The following is a 21,044-nucleotide window of genomic DNA, read 5'->3' as shown; positions in this document are numbered from 1 at the left end:
TGTAAGACTCAGCCAACAACTTACATTGTTTCTACTCATACCCACTCTCCAGAAAGACACACACACACACACACACACACACACACACACACACACACACACACACACACACACACACACACACACACACACACACACACACACACACACACACACACACACACACACACACACACACACACACACACACACACACACACACACACACACACACACACACACATTTCTAATCCATCACCTTCAATGTGTGTACCCTACTCAACTCGATTGAGATGAGTAGGGTATCAGCACACATATTTTATTAGCGAGGCAGTTCTGACTTTCCAGTCTGTTCCACATTTGCCCCGCCCATTCCTTCTTCTCAAATAATGATGCTGTAGATTCAGAAAAAGTCACTTCGTCTTTAAAGTCATATCTGGCGTCCTCGTGTCTTAGCACGCTGAGACAAACCACAAGGATGTCAATTTGAATTGGCTTTGACAATTGCTGTATTCTCACTCGGTTGTCACTGGCCGGGCAATGTCAACTATTTGAGTATCAACAGACAAGTAAGGAGAGCTAGGGCTCAGAAAAGTGAACGGGAGTGATGGGCAATAGAAACATTTGATTTGAATAACTTTGTAGTGACAAAGGATTTGTTCAATAATTTTGGAAAACGCTTACTATTTGCTATCCTGAGAAGAAAGCCTGTGAACATGCCGGGTGTCCGAGCAAGTCCTCACTGATCACCTGCTTTTTTTTAGCAGACACTGTGCACTTTCTCCCTAATGCTAGCCCCCCCTACCGCTTTCACTTTCTTTTCACCCACAACACCCTCAACACTTAAACACACAGATACACAAACACATGCAGACCCCCCCCCCCACACACACACACACACAAACATGCACATGCACATGTCACCATAAAACAGGCTGTGCTGTCAAGTTTCCTGTCACCATGCTTGTTCCTGGGTACCATATGAGTCCTCTCAGCTGTTGAACCACAATTAACCTCACGAACACGTGCTCTCTATGCTTACACGCAGACACACAGATGCACGTCTACACATGATTTGCACTTTTTTTTTACACTCCTCGTCACCGCTGTTGACTTTTCACGATCAGCTCACCGCAACCTAATCTGCAGCAGGGGTTCATTCATTCTGTCCGTCTGCGTGAAGTGTCACCAAGTTAGTTTACAGCATTTGAATGAGTGCATGCATCTGCCATTCCTTTCATATCATCTGCTTGTGTTTCACCTCTAGTAAACAATTAGAGCCAAGTATTTTTAAAGAGTACTGGAATGATTTTTACCATACCATAGAGTATTGCAAAGGGAAACATATATACAGTATATATATATATATATATATATATATATATATATATATATATATATATATATATATATATATATATATATATATATATATATATATCCACAACAATGAAGCTCATGTCAGGCATCATTGCGGCTGAGATAAGTGGACACATGGATCAATACATGAGCAAAGAACAGAAAGACATTGGTAGAGATACTAGAGGTGCCAAATATCAGCTGCTGGTTGACAGAACAGTCGCACAAGACTGCGGGTCCCGACATACCAACCTGTGCACAGCCTGGATTGATTACAAGAAAGCATCTTTCAACAGTAGCCAAAATGGAACTGTATAGTGCCACTTAGCAGTTTTTTTGACAACGATACTAGTGCAGCGTGTTCTACCGGAAACAAATTCCTTGTGTGTCCTACATGCTTGGCAATAAAGATGATTCTGATTCTGATTCTGATTCTGATATGACTCGATGCCACACACATGGATCACTGAATTCTTGGAGTTGTATAAGGTCAACAGGACCCTGAGAGCCTTCGTTGCAAAGTCGATGAGGATGTGGAAAACCACACTTGAAGCCAATGGCAAGCCACTAACGCAAGTGTCCATCAAATGTGGCATATACCAAGGTGATGCACTCTCACCACTGCTGTTCTGCATAGGACTGAACCCCCTCAGCCAGATAATCGCCAAGACAGGCTACGGATACCGCCTCAGAAATGGAGCTACGATCAGTCACCTCCTCTACATGGATGACATAAAGCTGTATGCTAAGAGCGAAAGGGACATAGACTCCCTGATCCACACAACCAGGATCTACACCAGTGATATCGGGATGTCATTCGGGCTGGAGAAATGTAGTCGGATGGTGACTAAGAGGGGCAAGGTAGTCCACACTGAAGGGGTCTCACTCCATGAAGGAACAATAGCAGACATTGAAAACAGCTACAAGTACCTTGGTATACCACAGGCCAATGGCAACCTCGAACGTACGACCAAATACCTCCAGCGGGTGAGGCAAGTCCTCAGAAGCCAGCTCAATGGCAAGAACAAGACCCGGGAAATAAACAGCTATGCCCTGCCAGTGATCAGACACCCTGCAGGAATAATAAGGTGGCCAAAGGAAGAGATTCAGACCACGGATGTTAAGACCCGAAAACTCCTCACCATGCATGGAGGGTTCCATCCCAAGTCCAGCACCCTGAGACTGTACACAAGCCGTAAGGAAGGAGGCCGGGGACTAGTGAGTGTGAGAGCCACTGTCCAGGATGAAACATCCAAGTTCCATGAATACATCAAAGAGAAGGCTCCAGCGCATGATGTACTCAGAGAATGTCTCAGACAATGGGGAACAGAGGAAGAGGTGCTGGAAGAGGGACAATCATGGGAGGAAAAGCCCCTACACGGGATGTGCCACCGAACCATAACAGAAGTTATATATTTATTTATTTATTTATTTATTATATTATTATTATTTATACAGACATTGTATTGTAGGTGTTCAAATACCTGACATGCTTCCACTTTCATCAGAGTGTCATGGATGTTGTTGTGACGCGCCATTTTCAGCTGGTGTTGCTATGAGGGATGAATACACTGTCTGGAAGTAAAGAATCTGTTTTAAATTAGATATCAAGTAGACAGGATGAACTTAATACAACGGAAACATAACAGAAGTGGCTGATCTCAAGAAGTCCGATCAATGGCTAGAGAGGGCTGGCCTAAAGGACAACACAGAGGCACTCAAGAGGCTGCTCAAGAGCAGGCCCTGAACACCAGAACCATAGAGGTAGGGATATACCACACCAGGCAAGACCCAAGGTGTAGGTTGTGCAAAGAGGCACCAGAGATAATCCAACACATAACTGCAGGGTGTAAGATGCTGGCAGGGAAAGCCTACATGGAGCGCCATAACCAGGTAGCTGGCATAGTCTACTGAAACATCTGTGCGGAGTATGGACTGGAAACCCCAAGGTCAAAATGGGAAACACCTCCAAAGGTAGTAGAGAATGACCGAGCAAAGATCCTGTGGGACTTCCAGATACAGACTGACAAGATGGTAATGGCCAAACCAACCCGATATTGTGGTCATAGATAAAGGGCAAAGGAAAGCCATTGTCATGGATGTAGCAGTCCAGAGTGATCGAAACATCAGAAAGAAGGAACATGAGAAAATCGAGAAATACCAAGGGCTCAAGAGGAGCTGGAGTGAGCCTGGAAGGCAAAGGCGACAGTCGTTCCTGTGGTGGTCGGAGCACTCGGGGCAGTGACCCCCAAACTTGACGAGTGGTTGCAACAGATCCCGGGAACAACATCGGATATTTCGGTCCAGAAAGGCCTCTGGTTGAGGACCCAAGCTAAAATGGGGGACAGACACCACCCACAAGGGGTGAGACGAGGATTTTATATATATATATATATATATATATATATATATATATATATATATATATATATATATATATATATATATATATATATATATATATACAGTAAAGTCTCGTTATATCAATATTCAAGGGAGTCCGAAAAAATATCGATATAACCGGGACTATCGATATATCCGACCCTGTTTGCATGTAATTTTCTCCGTGCGTGCACAGAAATAGTATCGATATAACCGGGATTATCGATATATCCGATATCGATATAACGAGACTTTACTGTATATATATATATATATATATATATATATATATATATATATATACGTGTATAACGGAGTTGTGCACTTAGATTATTAAATTATGAAGGAAGTGACGCAACGGCGCACAGTGTGGCACCATGTCCCACCCATAGTTTTCAGAACAATCTGGAGGAGATTTATGGTGAGTCGCAATTTTCTGATGGTCTGGATTAACACACATTTTCATGACAATATCTTATTTTGTTTCCCCTTTTATACTGTGTAGTGTTATCTAATTCGTTCCCTTATTCATTTCGAGTCCAGATTACTTTTTGTGTCATTATTTACTTCACGTTTTGTCGAGTGGAACTTTGAAGCACATGTGCTTCAAAGTGCTTTTCTATTGCGCAGTTAATCACAAAACGAAACCCATGCGACTTTACCTATCCCTTCTGCCATACTGTGTTGTAGGTAATAATTGCTTCATTTCGTTTTTATTGAACAATATTTAGTTTCTTGTGTCGTGTTTCATTTGCCCGTGAGTGTTCATGGCGGCTTGAACTGTGCGCCCTTGCAAGCGCACCGCGTGTCCTGCCGAGTCTCCGCGTATGATGCGTCCAGGGACATCATGTAAATAACATTGAACTTGTGTTGTATTCTGTTTTTCTGTAAATAACCACTATACGATTACACGTTGTTAATTCTGTTTTGTTATCTACAATGTTTTACATTTGAGAACAATCTGGAGGAGATTAATGTTAATCACAAAACGAAACCCATGCGACTTCACCCATCCCTTCTGCCAATCTGTGTTGCAGAAATAAAAGAAATAAAAAGACACATCCACGCGTCTGGTCTCATTAATACGGCAGCATTGTGGAGATGAAGATATCGATATCGGTTATATCGATAGTACCGCTTATTACGATACTATTTTCATTTCCCTTGCACATTTCTAGTCTTTTTATGTATAATTAGTACCGTTTAGTACGATACCCGGTTATTACGATAATCCGGTTATTACGGTGCTCCTTTTTATCCCCCGCCGGCCATTTTTGTTGTTTATATCGATATATCCGTTGCGCCATTGGTCAACTTGGTCACGTGTCTTGTTACGTGAGCCGCCATCGGTCGCGCCATTGGTCGACTTGGTCACATGAGCCGCCATCGGTCGCGCTATTGGTCGACTTGGCCGTGTGACTTTGTCACGTGACACGCCATCGGTCGCGCCATTGGTCAACTTGGTCACGTGTCTTGGTTACGTGTCACGCCATCAGTCGCGCCATTGGTCGACTTGGTCAGGTGACTTGGTTACGTGCCCAGCACCCGTGTAGCAGAGCCATTTTCATTTTCAGACACTAGCTCGTGTGTAGCAGACGAGATTGAAGTGTTTGTGTTAAAAGGTAAAAATGGGAAGCAGAAGAAGATTGATGACTTTTTTTAAATTGTATACATAATACAGTAAGATGTAAGCGTTGCAGTTTCCCTGTTGTGTACATGTCCACTGTACTGTATATGAATGCAATCGTTTTTTGCAACAATGTTTCTTGTTTTGTCTGCTGAAGCGCGATGATTTTGAAAATTATTAACATTCCATACTGTGTATTAAAGGACAGCCGATATCACTTTTTATTCAAATGCAAATAAAAATGACTTCACGCCAAGACGTCTTGCATTGCTTGTGAATCCAAACAATGGCTTCAGATTCGGATAATATGCTTTCTTGTTACACATCCAGTTATGAAAATGTTTCAAATACACTGTAGTTCTGAAGATTAAAGCATACATGTTTACAATCATTAAAGAATTATATGTGCCATTTTTAGGCAACATTGGGGGAACATCTCTCACCCAAAAAAAAAAGGGAGCTAATGGCCAGCTCCGTTTCTTATATGGCGCGTGGCTGCCCTCTTTTGGCGGCTTTTGTTTAATGCAGTTCAGCGTAGGATCGGATATATCGATAGTCCCGGTTATATCGATATTTTTGGGACTCCCTTGAATATCGATATAACGAGACTTTACTGTATATAGTAAATAGTATCGTAATAAGCGGGACTATCGATATAACCGATGTCGATATAACGAGACTTTACCGTATATATATATATATATATATATATATATATATATATATATATATATATATATATATATATATATATATATATACAGTAAAGTCTCGTTATATCGATATTCAAGGGAGTCCGAAAAAATATCGATATAACCGGGACTATCGATATATCCGACCCTGTTTGCATGTAATTTTCTCCGTGCGTGCATAGAAATAGTATCGATATAACCGGGACTATCGATATATCCGATATCGATATAACGAGACTTTACTGTATATATATATATATATATATATATATATATATATATATATATATATATATATATATATATATATATATATATATATATATATATGCATGGTTTTCGTCTTGTGAGTAACATGCGACTTCCCAGGTAGCTCTGCATGTGCAAAACATTGTGTATAACATCACAGAACGAACGTGTGATCGTATAGTGGTTATTTACAGAAAAAGGAAATACAACACAAGTTCAATGTTATTTACATGATGTCCCTGAACCCACCACATGTCGATAATGGCGGCCCCGGCGAAAGACGACATAAGCAACAATACATAGTAAAACCGAAATGAAACAAACATTACCTGGAACACAGTATGGCAGAAGGGATTGGTGAAGGAAATTTGCAGAAATGTGACTCACCATGCGACTTCCCAGGTAGCTCTGCATGAGCTACGGGGGACGTTAGCCACACACTGTCCACCGTTGCGTCACTTCCGTGATAATTTAATAATCTGAGTGCACAACTCCATTGCATACACCCCCATTCAATTAAGCAGAAATGAGGCTACACACAAACGGAAGAAAACAGAAATGTCACGTTCCGAACGAGGCAGAGAGCAGCCGTCTCGTCGGAAACGAAATTAATAACTGCATCTCCGAAGTCAGCGACAGAGACGGTAGCAAGCACATGGGGGTGCGAAAAGCAACAATCCTGACTACAAAGAGAAACTAACGGGAAGTGGGAGGGGGCCTCGGACCGGGTACGTACAGGAGCACAGTCGAGCGAGTCTGACCTGGGCACTGGTAGTACCGAGACACTCAATACTCCGGCTAATACTACAGAATGCGTCCCGTATAAATACCTGGTGACATAACGACGTGATTGGCAGCAGGTGGTATAAGCGGGGAGGCGCGACCCCACCCCTGCTGCCAATCGAATGTGACAAGAAAGACCAACAGGCAAAATATACTACTTTATCGAGCAAAGATGTACAAGGGAGTCAATCATAGGAATTCTTCTTTCAGAAGTGTGAAGGAACAGGGTGGTACAAAACCCATTCCCATCACAGACTAGTAGAAATGCCATTTGCATTTCACAAAACTGCACATGACAACACCCATTAATGGGAAGCCATAAAGATATAATGGTGACAATTGGCACACAACACAAGCAAAAAAAATCAAATGGTCACCCTAAACCCATATTAATGTTGGCATCCCGACTCTAATAGGATATCTCGCATATCAGCCTATCAGGGCGTTTAACTGTCCTACCACATCTTTTGAAAGTGGCGGGGCCCTGTGTGTCCTGTGGTTGTGTGCAAATTACCTCCTCCAGTTCGGCCTCATCTGAGGGTGAGTCGGGAGTCGAGTGTGCTATGTCTATCGAAGGTTCGGTCTGTCTGTGGATTTCGTGGCCTACTGACTGACTTCTCTCACTGACATCCCCTCAACATGCATTGGTGAAATCACGCTCTGTAGAGAAGTGCTCATGTTCACCTGGCTAAACTGGTGATTGCCTGAGCCAGTTCTTAGTGTGCAGCTCAGCATCTTCTTGATCATCAGGAAGTGAGCTCTTGTCACTCCCACAATGTGCGTCCATCTCTGACCCATCAAAACATGACCCAGGCTCCATCTGCCCTGAGAATGTCAAGATCCGAAAATGGATAGATATACAGTGATAACTTCACTTACTAACTTAATTGGTTCCCAGACAGAGTGTGTAAGGGTAAAATTGTGTATCCCAAACATTAATTTTCCATAGGAAACCATTAAAATGAAAATAATCCGTTCCCATGCAGGTCCCCATAAAACATAATTTTCTACTAAATAAGCCTTGAAATAACACAAAATATAGCTTATTTATGTATAATAAATGTGATATTGTTTTGTAATTAAAGAAATAAACTGTACTAAATAATAAAGTCGTTTTATTTATCTTTGTGATGGTCATTGATGATTATTTGCCTGTCATGTCATTGAGAAATGCATTTGGAACAATGTGTTGTGCAGAATATAAGACAAATGATATTTGCTGTATACCCTTCATTTTTAATGTCATTTCACAATGAAATAATTAGACGAGGCAGAACTAAAGACGTCCACCTCTGAGTCATCGCTTTTCAGACTATGAAGGGTCAAGCAGAAGAATTGCAAATTTCCCCATTGTGGAATTTTTAAGGGCTTTCCTATATTAACTTACTTTATGACTGATGATATGGAAAGAGTTAGACGTTCTAGACTCCCAGACATATATTGTTCCATGTTTGAAAACCAAATGAATTAAAAGTCAATCAAATCCCTCCATTTGTATTCGATTTTGTGTTAATTGTGCGGGTGATGATAACCAAGGCTCTTGCCAATTGACTCAGAAGCGGAAAATTACCAAATACATCCAAAAACATAACGAGATCGTGCAAATTGCACACCAATACTAGGATTGTAACCCACAACCTTCTGTCTGTGGAAGACACTTGCTGGTGTCTGGTGGAATAAACGCATACATGTAACACGACCCACTCGTCAAACCTTTTCACCATTCCATCCCATTTCCATCAGCATTTCCTAAATGATCTGATAGAGATATTACCTAAAACGCTCGCAGGCTGTGGTCTGCTAACGAAATGATAATATGTGTCAGGGCATGCCTGAAGATTTATTACTCGCCATCTGCTCACCAGCATACTGTACAATGTTGGCTTTGATCAAGTCTACCCTGTTCATTTTCCCCAATTGCTCATTTGAAGAAAATTTAGCTCCAAGTTTTTTGGGCTCTAGCCCAATACAACTGTATCTTATCTTATATTCAAATGCAAACCCATTGATTTTGCTTTGGGAGGGTTGGGGTGTGGGATTCTGAGGTCTTTTCAAACCTCATGAATTTAAAACTGTGTCCTAATGCAGTCGGGCAGTAGGCACGGGTGACTCTGAGGGGGTAGATAGCCAACGGAAGTGCACACATCGATGGACAATTATTTTAGCTCACTCTCATATATACCTCGGGACAATCTAGAGCACAGGAATCAACGTCAAGCAAGATCTGGCCCGCCATGTCATTTTATAGCATTTAATAGTAGCGTCGGCGTCTCTTGAGTGACAGGCGACAAGTTGCCAATGCGGAAAGATGCGGAATATCGGTTCATGTTTACGACTTCATTCTCAAGTGTACATAGCTAGTTAGCTAACGGTCTAGCTGGCTATCTATTAGCTATATGTTAGCTAGGTTGCCAGCTTGCTATCTATTTGAGTTACTTCCGGGTTGATTGAACGCTGGCGCGTGTGGCTGCCGCTGCTCACCCGCTGAAAAACTGATCCTGTGACTGGAAAGTGAGCTTGAGAGTTGTGAAGAGCACTTAGAAATGAAATGGATTATTGTTCTTATTCAGAATCAGAATCAGAATACCTTTATTCGTCCCACAATGGGGAAATTTGCAGTCCACAGCAGCAATTGAAAAGGGATGGAGTTGGGGTGGGGTGAAAGGATAGAAAACAAGATATTCTAAGCATAACAAAATAAAAATGTCAACTGTATACTGTGCAAATGTAAATGTAAATTCTTATTATTAATTGAGCAGATGTAGGCAATCCATCAGCTATGCGTCTTCATCTGACCTCATTCAAGACGTCTTCAAAATCTATTAGCTGGCTATCTTGTTATCTAGCTGTCTATCTAGCGATTTTGCGAGTTACCTTATCTATGAGCTATATATCTAGCGAGATATTAACTATCTATTCGCTAGCTATTAGCTGTCCATTCACTAGCTATTAGCTATCTATTCACTATCTATTTGCTAGCTAATATCTATCTATTCACTATCTAATAGCTATATATTCGCTGGCTATTAGCTATACATTAGTTAGCTAGCTAAGTTTCTTCTATTTGAGTTATTCCTGGTTGAGTGAACGCTGGCACGTGTGGTTGCCGCTGCTCACCCACAGGAAAAATTCTAAAGTGACCTTGAGAGTTTTGAAAGGCGCTTAGAAATGAAATATATTATTATTACGGATACAGATAGTTTTTCAGCATTTTTGACCACGACATTCATCAAGGAGGAGATTGTGCTGAGCGGTTGCGCCTTTTCGGCAGCATGAATATGCCAGTACTGTTTTTGAATGGGAGGAATGTCAGAGCCATTCGACTGCCATCGCTGGACACCAAAGGGGCCATTGTGCTTTTTTTGCGCCTGTAATGGGCAGCATCTTCACAGCCCGCTTTGTTTAGCGGAAAGGTCAGTGCTGTTGGACAGTCTGCGGCTGGATGGATGCATGGCTTGAGGAACCCGCGATAAGAAGAAAGGAGCGTCAGCGCAGAGCGCCGATGCGTATGTGGAACTGTTGCGGCTTGGAATTGAAGCAGATTTATGTGGAACAGGAGATATGAGACAATCTCTTTTCGTCAATGGATGGTACAGCTGCATGTTTGCTTTCAACATTTAGCTTGTAGTCGACGTGCACGTTCCACCATGATGTGCCTGATCCACTGGTGGAAAGACGCTTTGATCCTCTCCTCTTTCATCTAGAACTGCTTCATGTCATCACAAAGAGGGTACAGCAAGTCCTGAAGAATGAATGTCTCTCTGTGTCTTTGTTTTGTCATATTGTCTCTATGCTGTCATATTATTTGTTATTTAGTTTTTTTTGTTCTTTTGACTTCAAGACGGCGCCGCGAGAGTGGCTGCCTTTCCAGCAGCTCATGTATCTTGTTTTTCTACTTTCATTCCTTTCATCACTTTGCTGCTGTAAATTTCTCCACTGTGAGACTAATAAAGGCATATCCAATCCTATTATTATTATTATTATTATTATTATTATTATTATTATTATTATTATTATTATTATTATTATTATTATTATTATTATTATTATTATTTATTTGTATGACCCACTAAAGCAAATCAAGCAAGTCAATTTCCATGATGTTTGGTAAAGTCTGAACACAAATGGGATTTTTTTTAACTAGTTATTCACCAATTTGATGTGTGCTGTGTATGTAATATGTCATTTACATGATTTCCCAAAATTCATAACGGCCCTTCAAAGCAAACCCTAACAACTTGTGAGGTGGAGGTGCTAACCAGTCAACCTCAAGGCACCTCAGGAAACCATGATATCAAAGTAAACATGTTTTCAGTTTTCATCTCTTTTCTTTTCAAATAACTCATATTTTTGTGTTGAAAAAAAGAAGTCTGTGTCTTGCAACTTTGAAGCAGAGAAATAGCTTGGTAAAGATAATGGTACTGTACATTCAATGGCCCTATAAGAAAAAAAGCAAGACATTTATTCTAATATTGTAAATGCAAAAAGTGTGTGTTCACAACAGTTGCATAAAGATTTCATTTAGACAAAAAGAGACTAAAAGTATATTTTCTCTTTGAAAAGATTGTTGGAAATGTCATTTACCTGTGTAGGTTGTGTAAGTTCCTTTGTCCGACTTGAACATGGTGTGACATTTAATAGTCTTCAACATAATGAACTAACCACTTCTAAGTGATCTATATGGATCTGTGAGGGAAAATAGTGAACTTTGTGGAGAATTCCATCCAATCCATCTGTCTAAACAAGTTTATTCTAACATTTGTCTTCCCAGAGAATCTTCTCGGCCTTGGGGCGTGCCTAATGCCATTTGATGAAGGAGTAAAGATTCTCCATATCTTTTCGTCACTAAAAGGCTAATTGCTGTCCTGTAGTCAGATTTACAGCCTCCTCTCTCTCCTTTATGCGCTGGGCATCTGTAAAACCTCACATTGCCGGTCTCTGAAGGGATGTATGTTATGATCCCTTTGTCAGGGAAATCAATCCCTATTAATTTTAAAGTTCAGATTTTTATTCCATTGCTTTCTGGGCCGCAAAATTGACTATTTTTGCTCTTTTTTTCCGTCTGCCCCCATGACTTGTTCCATCTGTGGCGGTATTGATTGTCTTTGTGCAGCTCCCCTGTGGATTTTCTCTTTCCTCATTGTGGCCTCTGGGCTGTTGTTCGCAAAGAGTCTAAAGACATGGCCGAGTTAAATAATGCTAACAAGAGCCAGAGATCTATCTCACTGTGGCCTCCCGGTAACATTGACCTGCTCGGGCAATTGTAGTGTCTCCGCTGTCTGGGAAGACATTAATTAAAGTCAGAAATGGGTTCCACTTTGGATTTGGGAATTTGACTGATCGCTCCAATGTGATTTAAAACTTTTAGGTTGACCCATATGTAAAATCTGGATAATCACACACACTCACTCCCAAAGTAAAGTCCACACTGTTGACATTTGCAGACTGATGATTAAAATATCCTTTTACTGGACGCAAACATTGTTACTTAATTTCCTCAAAATGATCATAAAGAAGCATTTCAGCATTTGTCTTTCTCCTTGCCAATCAGCAATCAATATGATAATGCTGAAAACATATAAAAATGAATCAATAATAATACAACACGAGAATAAAACAAGTAGCAAATATTATTTTTGTAATTTCTTTCAAATTAAAAATCTCCCCCTGCACTTTTATTTGTGTATTTTTTTATTTTTATTATTGTATCATAGCCCAAAGTTATGCTTTGACCAACCCTGTTTTGCATTCTGTTGAGGGTTAAGTTTAACAAGGTTTGCTAGCATCCAACAAAGTTTCTTTGACTCGTTTTGGTTTCCAACTTGTGTCAGATAAACATTTGAGTGTTGAGGTAAAGAGGCTTTGACATCCACATGGCGTGTAAGTCATAGCATCTGTGTGTACCGTGTGTACAGTCGCCAAATAGTAAACTAATGGTTCAGCGCTAACTGCTCACTAAGTGGGTGGGACAAGGATGGCCTGACCTCACTGGCCTTTCCACCAGTCCCCTCTAACAGCTTTGGCCCCGAGGTCAGCTCAATTTCCCCATTGCTGAGTGGTCATTACGAGGCACAGCTTTGATAAATGCCCGCACGGCTGCTGCTGCTACTCCTGCTGGCCAACGGCACTGCACATCTCCAAGGTGCAGACATTTCCTGTGCACTCACTTGGCCACAAAAGAGGAAAACAACAACAAACAAAGGGGAAAAACAGACGACGGAACACAGTGGAATTAACAGAAGAGCAAAATGGAGGGGACAGGCTAAACCAATTCAAAATGGAAGATAGTAGTGTGTCTGCTCTGGGCTTATGTTCCCGAGCAACCAAAATAACATCCCATTCTCACCCAGACAAATACGTACAGTGATAGGACATGATACTTCATAAGCAGGACATTGTGAATCCAAACCAACCCCTGATCACAGTAGGAAACATGCTTACATAGAAATCCTAATATATATGTATATATATAAGCGGTAGCTCACTCAACAACAACAAAATCTCATTGCCACTTCTTGTATGAACCTGCAATCTGAGGGCATTCTGAGATAGATGGATAGTCATGGCGCACACGAACCGAATTACTTGGCACAACACAGGTTCATAGATATGCACATTGTGAATCTCTGAAATTATTGAGTTGCTGCTATCTTTGTACTACAAATTATTTTCGGCTGTATAAGTCTGTGCCAACCTTTCTGTGATGCTGCAAATCTCCCAGAGAACACTCATGCAGGCTATATATTATATTATATATTTTGGAGAAATGGCAGACCACACAGAAAGGCCAGACCTGGAATTTAACCGAGTACCTCCACACTGTGAAGTATGTGTGCTAGCCTCTCGACGACGGGCTGGCTTTACCTGAATTTGTACAACTAATATATCACGTGGTCCAGAGATGAGTCAATGACGTTAGGCTTTTTTTTTGTCATTGAAAAATGTGTCTAGTTGATTGCGTTTGGTTACGTCCTATTACGAACTTTGAGATATTGTTACATTGATCGACTTTTACGTCAGCAGATTACATTTCTTCTAATTTTGGTGACTGCAGTGGCTAATGTCTTTACGACAATCAAAACCTGTCATTTTTGCCATTACATCTTCCCTTGTCGTCCAACCCGATTGGTCCAAAGTTGCGTGGATAACAAGGCTATATTGTAAACATAGTAATAAACCTAGTGTAATTAATTTCCACCAATAGTCACCAGTCAATTGCAGGACACAAACAACAAAAAAAAAAAAACATTTGCATTCGCAATCACACCTCAGGACAATTGAGAGTACTCAATTTGTCTGCCTTTCATTTTTTGGGGGGAAATGTGGGAGGAAACTGGAGTACCCGGAGAAAACCCACACATGCACAAGAAGAACAGAATCACACCGTGCACCTTTACACTGTGAGGCCAGCATGCTAACCAGTTACTCAATGTGCCAAAATCTTCAACGAAAAATAGGCAAACTGAATGAAAATGTTCCATAAACCACTTCAATTTAAATATTTTTTCAAACCAATTTGATCAGACAAGCAACACCCTATATAAAAAAGGACAACTGACGTCTCCGGACAAGTTGTGTCCATCATTTGTAAAATGGCTTCAAATGACTTCTACTGAGCGTATTTTACAAAGATTCCACAGCATATATTTTACATTTTAAGAATTGCGCTGAATATTCCAGAAGTCTTGTTTTTGAGTTGCACGGAATAAATTATTTAATCAATTGCAAACATATATGCTTTCCTCTTCAGAACTATTTAAATCATATTCAGAACTGGATGTGTAACAAGAAAGCATATTCTCGAATCTGAAGCCATTGTTTTGATTCTCCAGCAATGCAAGACGTCTTGGCGTGACGTCACGAACTGGGGGCGGGACTTTCTGAAAATGCCCAATTTGCAGCTCAATTTTTTTGCGATTTTGGACACTTTAAGTCATTTTTATTGGTGTTTTGCATTTGAATAAAAAATATCATACTGCGTGTTTTGGTTATTTTAGATGCTATGAAACGTTTTTCTGATGTCAGTTAGGAAACAAAAAAGTGACGTCGGTTGTCCTTTAACTGAAATGGCTAGATTGTATAAATGTGCGGTGTTGTTGTCATTTCCACATTTTAAAGGGATTTCCAATCAGAGCTTGTGTAAAATTGCTTGCAACTTATGATTATCGAGCTGTTGCCTTGTTAAAAATATTCAAACAATCACAACTTTGTTAAATGAATACATGAACTCCCCCTTAGTAAATCTTGTGATGCTCACATTGATCTGTACTTGCCTTGTGGCTGTAAAATGGTAGCACTGATTAAGTGTGGTGACAAATGTAAACCTCAGATCAGAAGTGCTCTAATATAGTTCTACTGGGAAAGATATGCACACATCATAAAGGAGGACAGAAGCAAATATCGGAACCAAGAACCTCTGGACTGTCAGTCAAATGTTGCTGCCACAACCTAACACCAGAAATAATCGAACAACACTGGTACAAAATGTGCAATACCGTATTCTCCGCACTATAAGGCACACCTAAAAGCCTTCAAATTTTTAAAAGCTGCCCCATGTGCCTTATAGTGCGCCTTATACAGTGGGACCTTGGCTTACAAACTTAATTGGTTCCCAGACAGAGTGTGTAAGGCAAAAGGTGTTTATCCCAAGTATGAATTTCCCATAGGAAACCATTAAAATGAGAATAATCCGTTCCCAGGTCCCCATAACATAATTTTATACTTTCTAACTTTCTAAACCTTAAAACTAACCAAAATATACCTTATTTTATGTATAATAAATGTGCTATAGTATTATGATTGAAAGGAATAAACTGTACTGTACAATAAAGTCATTTTATTTACCTTTGTGATAGTTGTTAATGGCTTGATGGAATGGAGTGTACGGTTTCCTCAGCATTAAACACTTGATGAGGAACATAGGCTTCTTTCACCATCTTGAGGAATGGTCCCTTGTAGGTGCTTTCTCTGTGATAATTGTATCTAGTTCATCAATTATAATATGTTTAGCTGGGTTAATAGCTTTTTGCATCAAGTGTACAGATAACTTGTGCGGGTTTGTGGAGCCTGATTGATGGGATATTTAACTTTCCAGTCTACACTCTGCTTTGGAACTATCAAAGTTGAAATGGGACCAAATTTCACCGTTTTCTATCCATTTTCTCACCATTTTACTTGTTTTTTCCCCTTTTTTGTTTCAAGCTCTCCTCTCCCTTTCGTGTGTGTGTTCTCTCTCTGTCTGTCTGTCTCTTTAATGTTTAACCCCCTCGACACTGCTGGGTTCTTGACCAATCACGTGGCTTTAACCGAAGACTCCATTTTGTTTTTTTGGAGAACGGCCTCACTCTCTCTCTCTGTCGGTAACCCCATCCCCCACTGCTGCGTTCTTGACCAATCACATGGCTTTAACCGACGACTGGGGGCGGGGAATAGAGCACAAAAAAAGTCCGCTGTCATTTCCTTGTTTGGAGAACGGGCTCAGACACGAACAACACATCACTCATTGTGGCAGCTCCATGTGTATCCCGAAAAATAGTTTGTATGCCAAGGTAAAATTTTCATAAATGTAACGTTCGGAAACCGAAAAGTTCGTAAGCCAACGGGTTCGTAAACCGAGGTCCCACTGTATATGGAAAAAGGTTGAATATATGTCATTCATTGAAGATGCACTTTATAATCTAGTGCACTTTATAGTCAGGAAAATAGAGTAATTCATACCTGTTGATTTTATTCTTAGCTGCGTGTGTACTGTACAATCACATCAAGGAATACTCTTGTTTATGTCCAAACAAACATGAACTTCCCTCTTGTGAAAATATTACCTTGTCAGTCTGTCACTATGAGTATTTATGTGCTTGCATGTGTTCTTGTGTTATATATATATACAGTAAAGTCTCGTTATATCGATATTCTCGGGAGTCCGAAAAAATATCGATATAACCGGACTATCGATATATCCGATACTGCGCGCATGTAATTTTCTCCTTGCGTTCATAGAAATAGTATCGTAATAAGCGGTACTATCGATATAACGAGACTTTACTGTATATATATACAGTAAAGTCTCGTTATATCGATATTGATTATATCAATAGTATATATATATATATATATATATATATATATATATATATATATATGTCAGCCTCCGAGTCGCTATTCAACATTTTGAATGGATTTCGACTTACGACCATTTCAACTTACAACCGTTTGGTCGGAACGGAACTCGGTCGTAAGTCGAATGTTAGCTGTATATTTATCCCTTTGCTTTTCAGATAAAAATTGACAGGTCATATTTTCCTCCTCTCTCCCTCTCTCTCCTTCTCTCTCTCTCTCTCTCTCTCTCTCTCTCTCTCTCTCTCTCTCTCTCTCTCTCTCTCTCTCTCTCTCTCTCTCTCTCTCTCTCTCTCTCTTTCTTTCTCTCTCTCTCTCTCACACACACACACACACACACACACACACACACACACACACACACACACACGCACACGCACACACACACACACACACACACACACACACACACACACACACACACACACACACACACACACACACACACACATTTTGTCCAAGCCTACCTACAGAGCAGGGGTGTCCAAAGTCGGTCCTCGAGCATCCTGCCTGTTTTCCAGCTCTCCCAGGAGCAACGCACCTGATTCAAATCATCAGGACCATTTTGATTCAGAGCTGGCTGATGAGCTGATCATTTGTATCAGGTGTGTTTCTCCTGGGAGAGCTGGAAAACAGGCAGGACAGCGGCCTTGATCGAGGACCGACTTTGGACACCCCTGCTATAGAAAGATCAGGGAGGATTTGTAGGTCTGTGAAAATGACCAAGAAAAACGTTTTCGAATAAATTATTCACAATCCCACAATCCTTTTAGGGTGGAATATTGCATTGCACAGTTTGACGCATTATACCTACACTGCCTCTGTCTCTCCTTCATTCTCGCCATCAGTCAATGTGCCCTTTTCCAAGCTCTGTGTCTGTTTCTTCTTTTCTCATCCCAACCTCAATTCTGCAACGCCAGGCTGAATGCCCCATAGAAAAGGGCCAAGTTCTCGGGCAAGCTGTCCCTGATAATGGTGGCAATTAATTACATGTCATAATCCAGCAGGGATAGCGCATGTGTGTGTGCTTGCGTGTGAGTGTGTACCAAGGCCAGAACACAACTGTGTGTGCTTCTATGTGAACAGAGACTGATGACAAAGGGAACAGAGTGTCAGTGTCCCGGAATACCAAGTGTGCTTTTCATATTTTTCCCCAAAAAGTTACCATTGGGGCAGCAACGATATTGAAGTTGGCAACACTGAAACAAAGTCACTGTGCTTGTTCGCTTGCACTGCTTCCATAAACATAAAAGCAACCCATCCTTGATAGTTTAGTTTAACCTGCTTGAAACAGGTCTCCTTGTGGCCCGCTTACACTACTTTATCCAGACAAAATGTAAATGTTTATGTTCATCCGTGAGGTTGGTGGGGCAGAAGAAAATGACCACCAACCACTGCAAAACAGCAGTTTTGCAATGGTTCTCAGATTACCAACGGGAGTTTGATAATCTGAGAACCATTGCAAAACCCCATTAAAACATTACTTGATGTCCCAATCATTGGTCAGGAACCAGCCATGACAGAGTCAGGGGGTTTCCAACGGTTAGCTTGCACAACGGTTTTCCTCCTGTCATTTCCACAACATCATATTTTGACAAAAGTGATTTGAATTGAAACTGGAACGGCATTTATGTGCCATTTTTGGTCCAAACTTCCATGGCTGAATGTCATTTGGCTCAAGCCGCTATTAAGTGGAAGTGAATCCATGTTTTCAGAGAAGAAAAAAAGTGGAACATGGATGAGGCGAACAGCCGCCTCCATGTAATTTTTAGTGGACACAGGTGTTCGCCATATCAGAGGTCACCGCTACATCCACACATGAAGGTACACAAACACACAGATGCACAAAAGGCTTCAGAGTGTCGGTCGACTGGCAAGCCACAGGCCAAGTCGCACCACACTGGCACATATCTGCACATAGAGTTTCAGCAAATAGAAGAGGCTTGAAGAAGTCACCCTCCAAGTGAAAGGGCACTGGGTAATTCCAAGTATCATTAGTCCTAGAACACAAAAAAAGGATGCGGACACTGATGACTGTTATATATTTTCGGTGTGAGTTTGTATTGTGTACAGTGTTCCTTAGCAGTATTTTTAATCCCATTGATTTTTTGTGATATTTCCTCAAAATGTTGCTATTAATTACAGTGTCTGAAGAGATTTTCAGGTTCTGGAATCTGATGTTGAATTTCCTTTTTTTTTCTTAATCTATGGGAACCTACTCTGTTTGTGTCCCTCTGGCCAGGTGCGCCAACACGTCCAGACACCGTATGCTTCTTCATGCTTCCTTCGCCCCTGTGTAAACTGCAGCAGACAGGTGTGACTGTGAATGCCAGACCTTATGCTGTCGACGCTCAATTATGCAAACACATAACATTCTTTGGATGGGACATTGGGATTTCCTTGGAATGTTCTTGGATTGGATATCGGATTGGATATGCCTTTATTAGTCTCACAGTGGAGAAATTTACATTTCACAGCAGCAAAGTGATGAAAGGAATGAAAGTAGAAAAACGAAATACATGAGCTGCTGGAAAGGCAGCCACTCTCGCGGCGCCGTCTTGAAGTCAAAAGAACAAAAAAAAAAAAACTAAATAACAAATAATATGACAGCATAGAGACAATATGACAAAACAAAGACACAGAGAGACATTCATTCTTCAGGACTTGCTGTACCCTCTTTGTGATGACATGAAACAGTTCCAGATGAAAGAGGAGAGGATCAAAGCGTCTTTCCACCAGTGGATCAGGGACATCATGGTGGAATGTGCATGTCAACTACAACCTAAATGTTGAAAGCAAACACGCAGCTGTAGCATCCATTGACGAAAAGAGATTGTCTCACATCTCCTGTTCCACATAAATCTGCTTCAATTCCAAGCCGCAACAGTTCCACATACGCATCGGCGCTCTGCGCTGACGCTCCTTTCTTCTTATCGCGGGCTCCTCAAGCCATGCATCCATCCAGCCGCATACTATCCAACAGCACTGACCTTTCCGCTAAACAAAACGGGGCTGTGAAGATGCTGCCCATTACAGGAGCAAAAAAAGCACAATGGCCCCTTTGGTGTCCAGCGATGACAGTCAAATGGCACCGACATTCCTCCCATTCAAAAACAGTACTGGCATATTCATGCTGCCGAAAAGGCGCAACCGCTCAGCACAGTCTCCTCCTTGATGAATGTCGTGGTCAAAAATGCTGAAAAACAATCTGTATCCGTTCCACACGATGCACAACAACACAAAGTGACAAAAGAAAACACAAAACAAGACAAAAACAACCAAAAAAAGCAAGGCTCATGAGAGCACTTGCTGAGGCTGCCTACTCGGGCGCCATCTTTGACTTCTTGAAGTGATTACTTGGACATGTAATTTATACAATACAATATACAATATATATATTAATTTATATAGCGCTTTAATAACAGCTGAAGCTGAAACAAAGCACTTAACATGGACAGCTATCATATACAGGAAATAAAGCAGTGACAAAGATAAGAGAAAGCACCAGGAAGTGAAATCAAGATCAAGTCGGAATCATGCTGAGTCGAATGTCAAAGAGTACAAGTGAGTTTTGAGACGGATTTTAAAGATGGGCAGCGAGGGGGCTTGCAGAATTTTCAGTGGCAGGTTATTCTACAGAGTAGGACCAGCAACGGAAAAGGCTGAGTACATCTTATAATGTCTGGTCAGCAGACCTGAGGTGCCGGAAAAGCGTGTAGGGGTGGATGAGGGTGAAGAGGACAGGAGGAGGCCATTTAAAGATTGGAAAACAAATATTAAGATCTTGAAAATAACTGTAAAATGTATCGGGAGCCAGTGAAGGGATGCCAAAGTATGAGTTGTGTGATCCCTCTTATGAG

Source organism: Hippocampus bargibanti, linkage group LG07 (genome assembly GCF_051943395.1).
Source record: "Hippocampus bargibanti isolate YZ-2025 linkage group LG07, ASM5194339v1, whole genome shotgun sequence".
Classification (NCBI taxonomy): Eukaryota; Metazoa; Chordata; class Actinopteri; order Syngnathiformes; family Syngnathidae; genus Hippocampus; species Hippocampus bargibanti.
This window is presented reverse-complemented; position numbering follows the sequence as displayed.